The sequence below is a fragment of the Trematomus bernacchii genome, unplaced genomic scaffold (genome assembly GCF_902827165.1).
Source record: "Trematomus bernacchii unplaced genomic scaffold, fTreBer1.1, whole genome shotgun sequence".
Lineage (NCBI taxonomy): Eukaryota > Metazoa > Chordata > Actinopteri > Perciformes > Nototheniidae > Trematomus > Trematomus bernacchii.
This window is the reverse complement of record NW_022987654.1, coordinates 3250803-3258279: the sequence shown is the minus strand read 5'-3', so window position 1 is coordinate 3258279 and position 7477 is coordinate 3250803.

Below are 7477 nucleotides of genomic sequence, written 5' to 3'. Positions count from 1 at the left end.
TTGATTTGTAAGTAATTATGGGACGTATTTCTTCTTTCATAGCAATTTTCCTTCATACTTTCTTGCCGTGAAATAGGTCTTAAATTCTATTCGAAGTGGTCTTAAAAAGGTCTTAAAAAGTCTTAAATTTGAGTTGGCGAAACCTGCAGGAACCCTGAGTATGTATTGTACAAGTTAATAAAGCTACATATTTACTACTTGTTTGCTTTTGTTGTGTTGCATGGTAGTGAGAACTTTCACCTGGATCGCCTCTTAAAGTAGGCTTTGGCAATATGTCAATAATATATCAATATTGTGATACGACACTGGATATCGTCTTAGATTTGGAGTAAGTTCATTGTCATAATCTGGTATTGCTATTTAAGCTAACTTGAATTTTGTTTTCCAACTTACTTTACTGAAACGCAGTCATCTCGGGTTTGCTTCATTCCCAGCTTTCCAAATTCCAAAGGTAATTGCAGCATCAGTGTGTAACTCTAGTTAGCTGAAAGCCTTGAAGGTAAAGTTTAACATACACATCATAATATCTTTGTAACTCTACAACATGCCTTGTTGAGTCTGAAGTAGCATCTCCAGTGATCGTGATTAAATGCTTAAGTATTGGTATTGGTTAAATGCTTAAGTATACGTGTGGTGGGAAAACGTGCACAGCTTCTGTTCGCCATCTGTAGAATTCCACATGATTGATCCCTTTAAGTGTCCGTCCTGTGATTCAGTCCAGAGTGAGTGGGCCATGACGTACAGCCACAAGCAGATGTCAGTGTGAGGGCCGTGTTGAAGAGGAAACAAATCTCATCTAAGCCTCTCCAGTCCTTATGTAACACCCTCAGCAGGGCGCTATGCCGCACGTATTTATGAGTGACAATGACACACACACACACAGAAGCTCAAGTCCATGCTCTCAGCAATATACTGGGGTTCTTGTTTTTTTTCGAGAATAAGAGAATATATTTAGAAACCTAAAACAACATGCTATTCGCTCTTTGTGTAAGGAACATTTCATTATTTTGGCCTTTTTGAATCAAGCATCCATATTTATGGCCATGCAATTTTTGTCGAACTGTGTGTTGAACGCATCGCCATTCCTCCATGCTAAATGATCGAATAAGTGATGGTTGAAAGAAGTGTCTCCTCACTCCACCATAATTCATCCTCGCCATTTTTGTGAGGCACAGCCACTCAGACCAGAAGCTAATTTGAATAAGAACCACTAACAGGTCCCGTTGCTCCCTCAGTCCTCTCTCCAGTGGAGGTGTGCACCGAGACGATCACTTGTTGCTACATTTGACTCTTCGCTCTGCAGTCAGGAGGTCAACAGGTACTTGTGCTCGTTCCCCGGCTGGGTTTCTCCCTCGATCGGAGCCAGCACCGACAGCCTCTCTGGGCTGGAGGGGACCCCGCAGGCTCGGTAGAGGATCAGACAGAGAAGAAGTAGGAGGATGGCAACTAATGCGTTGCAGGCGATGGCCACCAACGCAGCTGTGGACAGTCCTGTCACGCTGTCTTCAGATTCCATCGTAAAGGCCTGGACTGCAGTGTCGGTCAACTTAGATGTTAGATCTCAAGTTGGTTCCATAAAGTCCATAGTTTATTGTTATGAAATGAGACGGAGCATCAACAACGTATTTAATACTTATTTGAAGAAGCTTGAATCCATTTGATTATGATTACTCATGTCCACAGATGGACTAAACTTACTGTATTCCTGTCAGGTTTTTCAATACCGTAATATGATGCGGGGAAATCAATATGTATTGTAACTGTAGAAAGGGACTGTTCCTTGGCAGGATGCACATTGTGTTTTGCTGAATATTTAGATTCGACAACAGCAGGAAAGTCTGTCTGTAGCTTTCACTTAAGAGATTGATGTGCACTCCTCCAGGCTCCGTTTTTCTTTTGAGCTTCTTCAAGGTGACACACCACCGCTCCACCATACAGATGAGCCCCGCAGCAGTTTCTGGAAATGCTGACTGCTCTCCTTTGCACTATAACAAGATCCCAATTCCAACTGTAAAAGAAGAACAAACAGAACATTTGGTAGTAATTGAACACAAGCAGAGATGGGACATCAGAACAACATATTTAACTAATTCTATATAACCTTAAATATACAAATTCATCACATGCAGAGAGAGATGGCTGCGTCAAGGATCTTTTATTTAACTAGATCTGAACAGGTGATGAGAAACTGTTCAAAGACAAAATAGTCACAGAAACTTTTCAGTGCTTATTTTTTAGGCTTTACTGTCAATTAAAATTAGTGACCAAACTGAAAAAGACATCAGGACACAGACGGGGTCTAATAGATTGGAGAAATGCTGGTCAACAAAGGATGTTTTGTATCATAAAGTCCATTTAAAAAAATGTATGACATTTCAATTTTCACCTCTGTTTTGTTCCTTAGAGAGTCTGGTCTTGGGGATGTATATCCTGTACCAGTAAATAATCATTAAATTACATGTCAATGAATGAAATGAATCATTTCAGACATGTAATTCTACAATTATCAGACATACTACAGAAAATAATACATTTGTATTCCTATTCAAGCAAAAACGCAATCTGCAAAACCGAAATACCACTGCCATTATTAGCTTGTTTTGTGTCCATTTAGTGTCAAAGTCCAGGTTTAGAAGCCCTGTTATTTAAATGTGTATTGTACTCACACTTCATATTCCTAATTAAGTCTAATTGATCACAGACTTACACAAACAATACACAGTTCTAGGAAACGGCAATGCTTTAATGGGATTAATGGGAAACAGGTGGGGGTCAGTACAGGCCAACATCCCATTGGTTCTGTGCAAGCCTCCAACCACACAGCAGTCACCCACACTTTGCAGTGTGTACTAGTGTACTAGTGTTTCACCAAAATAAGCCCACATCCTGTGTTGAATCAGATTTTGCATACCTTTTGTTTTAAATGCACTATCCCTCTCTACCACACAGGTCTAATTCTTCGTAACCCTTCAAATTATCATCTGCACTTCAGGCGGCCCGTATGCAAATATGGAAACACAATCTCAGGAACCATTGAAATTCTCTCCCATTATTTTCCCATTTGGTAAATTAGCATATCCAGACATTAACATAATCTTTTAGTGCGATAAAGTTTACAATAAACGTATGCTACAGACGACAAATAGTGTTTACCATACCTGTCAGTGGCCAGCGCTTATTTAAAAATCCAAAATATTTGTTAGGTTACTTTATTTGTGGCAAGTTGAATATAGAAGTTGCAAATTATTAAAAATGAAAATATATCACTTATTTTGAGAATTGATCAAATATATTCTCATGTTGACATTTGAGTTATAGAGTGAGTCTTGGTCACATGCTGAGACGGATTGGTTTAAAACAAAAGAGCATCTCTGTGCAATTTCCTCTATGCAATAAAGACGCCAACATTTAATTGTGTTTACTATTACTGTTAATGCTGTAAAAACGTTCTCTTCTCGAGTGGATGCAATTCTGTTAGAAATACAAAAGTTAGCATACAACTCAACAAATATTGACAGATATATTGTATATTGACTTACAATTGGCCTTAATGTGCAATTGGAAAACAACCCAGTGGTAAAGTGGCCCTAGTTCTCATTGCAGAGGTTTTGTTCTGAAATAATACATAAGTGGCGAAGAGCGTGAGTGCAGGCACATCCTGTGAGGAAAAGCTTGTGATTCACAGAGATGAGTCCCTGACTGAATTACCTCATTCTCCCTCTCAGTCAATTCTTAATCTGTTTGTCTCTTTCTCTCTGGGTTCCACAAAAACACCAAACATGTCTACGTTGAGCTGTCTGGAAACCTTGACAGCACTATCACACCCAGACCCTTCTCACTTGTTATCAATCAGTCGGGTCTGTTGATCAGATCTCCCTGCCTCAGTGGAGTTTATAGACCCACAACCCTAAGAGGAAACCCTGCTGTGTGTGACAGGTGGATTTGATAAAGAGTGTTTCATCCAGCGGAGAGGAGCCTTTAGAGATTGAGGAGGATTGTTTTTCAACACAAACAATTTATAACTTCCCCTGAGTGTCTGAGGAAGCAGCAATCCCAACTACAGATCTCCTTGTGTATCATTACTTAATTTAGTGCCGTATTACGTCACAGGAAAAACATCTGTCCTACTGTCTGGATGTTTACTAATTTTTTATTTGTTGTGCTGTCACATGCAAAGCCTCAGATTCATACTTGTTGCTGACTTACCTCGCAGACTCAGCCGACAGTTTCTCTTCTGATTTAAAATCCTCCGTCAGGCTTCCTCCTCTGCTTTCCGTTTTTAAGGATAACAGTTCCCTCTTCAGCTGTCTACCGTACTTTATCCCCTTCTCTCATCCCTGCCTCTGCCTCACCCTCATCTTCTCCATCTGCTCGGCTGCACTACACACATCTGAAGTCTAGGCTGGACTGCACACTCGATGGGGAGAGAGAGAAAGAGGGAGAGAGAGAGAGAGGAGGGGCTGTGCAAGTCGATGTCAGCAGTGATATCAAGCGTAAGAGAGAGCGGATCGGGTTGGATGTAATTACACAGGGCTCCTGCTGCAGACAGGAGTGGGGGGGAGGTTGTTACGGAGAACAAGCAAAGCGGCCTGTCAGATGAAACAATGACTTCAGTCTCGCAGGGTACAGCCAAACAAATAGTTTCTACTGTTCTTCCACGCAGGACTGGGAACAGAGGGAGACATGCTCGGTTATTATGAGAGGAAGCCACATTTAGGACCAATCAAGGACATTGGTTTTCCTTACAAGTGGTACACTCGGTACAAAGCAAGGGTAAACAGTTTACTTAAAGGTCCCCTATGATACTGTTTTACATCAATATATTATAGGTCTCAGATATATACAAAACATGTCTCTGAAGTGTTTGGCTCGAAATACCAAACACTTCAGAGACATGCAGCATCCCATAAACCCCTCTGTTTCAAAAGTGCTGATTCTCTGTCTTTTACTTTAGATGAAAATAAGGAGCCACTCCCCACGCCCCTCTGAGAGATATTTGGTTAAAAAGAACACAATGTTGCTCTAGGAGGAGATTCAGGTGATAAGGTGGGGGGGGGGGGTTACCTTGGTTGGTTATTGGCTAATGGTTACTAAGCCAAAAAATCGTTATGACATCACAAAGTGGCTCATGGGTTAGGGTAATCAGCTCATTTTCAGACCGGTTTTTATATAAATGGATCAGGACAAAAAGTGAGCAAATCTTTTTTCCTGAAACTTTCAGACTCTCTTTACACAGAGGGGAGGGGACACATGTTAATGTATAAGAGACATGAAAAAGTGGATTTTGCATAATAGGTGACCTTTAACTTTCCCCTGTCTGTCTATGGAGGTTTCTGTGGTTTGTCTACCCTCCAGTAATATATTTGTTTGTTTTTACTTTTAATTTACCAAAGTGGATACCAAAAGAAGTTTCAACAACATCAGAAATATTAACACGTAATAGAATACAAAAAGAGAAGAGGGAGGGGGGAGACACAAAAAGAGGAGAGAAGAAAGGATATTGTGCTATTTAATCACGCTCAGTGATTTAAAATACAAGAACACTCAATAATTTACAAAAAAACACAAAATAACAGTTTACTTCAAAAGTAAGCAGGATATATATAACAAAAAATAGTGTACATAGTGCAAATGAGAGTGCAAACTATTGTCCATAGCAGCATAAAAAGTGACAGGTGCTGGATTTGTTGTGTCTGTGTGTGTGTGTGGGGGGGGGGGGGTGTTAAAGAAGAAGGGAGAGAGGGGAGAGGTGCAATGGGGGGAGAGAAAGTAGTCCCTTACCACATGTTTTCCATTTGCCTTATGACTTTGTTATGGTGGCATATCCTTTTAAAACTCTGACATCATTGAAATAACCTAAATGTACTTCTAACTAGAGACTGTTACAATGGCATTCATTCCAATACCTAAACGACTGATATCAAATGTTGAATTTATTTGGAATCAAAGGTTTATTCCAATAATTTATTAACAAGTAAAGTTATGTTGTAACATATACACTCACTGTCAGAGTGGACACAATCTGCCTATTTATACTGGTGTTTGTCATCAGTTTATTATAACATAGTTTGAAGGCATGATCATAAAGAAAACATTTAGCTTTAGTCCCCTCTAGAGGCCAAAAATATAATTACTGGCAAGTGTAGAGCAGACTTTGCTAAAGTACTTTGTAGACTAACAGGCTTCATGCTGCAGCTTCCCTTTAGAAGTACTGTTTCAATCATATTGCAACCTATTGATATAATTGGTAAAAGATTACAAAAATATATGATGTTATGCCAAAGAAACCCACAGAGTTATCCTGTTTTAGCGATACTATGCTCAGAATAAGACTAAATAGGACGGATGAGGGTTTGAAATCAGCCCTTGCTCCTTCTATATCTTTCTAACATACACTCATATTTCAAGATGCCAGGATTTGGGATCAAAGTCAGTTATCACTTGGAGAGAAAAAAGCAGATTCAAAACAGATTGGCACCTTGGCTGTGCGTGGGCAGGACAAACTGTAACTCTGTTTTAGCTGCCAAAACGTAACAGCAGACACACATATTCCCAGAAGCAAAGGCGGAACAAGACAAGGAACAGCAAGAACATATCTGCACACACCTGTAACAGCAGAAAATAGGACTTCTAACACGTTCATCTATCATCTGGTTGCCCTAAATCTGAAGGCTATGCACCTGTGGAAAAGATATTACAATCATTGAAAAAAGAACTAAAAATATGTGGAAGGGAAACTTCTCTTGGAATTTATTCTGCTGCCGGATTTAGAAAGGTGCGGGAAGCAATATAGGCAGAGGTCTGTTTGGAGATATCAACTCTTTATTGTTTTCACCTCCTTTCTGTTTGACTTCAAGAGCTTCAAAATGAGTTTAAATCTGCTGAGGAATGTTCGGCTCTCACATCAGGCTTTCCACTGAAATACATAACTTGATACTTGAGTTAGAGTCATACTAATAGTTCATTAACAAGCCGTTCTTATACATCCATGGAAACGACTCGCTGGTATATCGAGCTGAGCGCTCATTGGTGGTTTTTTACCCCGTGCTGGTGATGAAACTCTCCAATTGGTTCCGCAAAAGTTTGTTGTTGTTTTGTGTCAGTTTTACGTCGCCACTTCCATTCACATTTTTCATCATTGTTCCACAATGTTTATCATCATGAAATTAATATAAATGTTATACTATACTTGCACTGCTTACTGTTTTCATACTTTATATATCTTAGCATATTCATACACACTGTTAATACTGTTCATACTGCTCATAGGCTACTGTGCTACTGTATACTGTATCTATAGTGTATTCATACCCCTCACTGTTTATTCATCATTCAATTCATTCTATATTTTATTCTGTAGATTGTGTACATTACTTTTCACTTTACTGCTTTTTGCACTCCTTGTTAGAAGCTAAACTGCATTTCGTTGTCTCAGTACCTGTAATCTGTGCAATAACAATAAAGTTGAACCTAATCT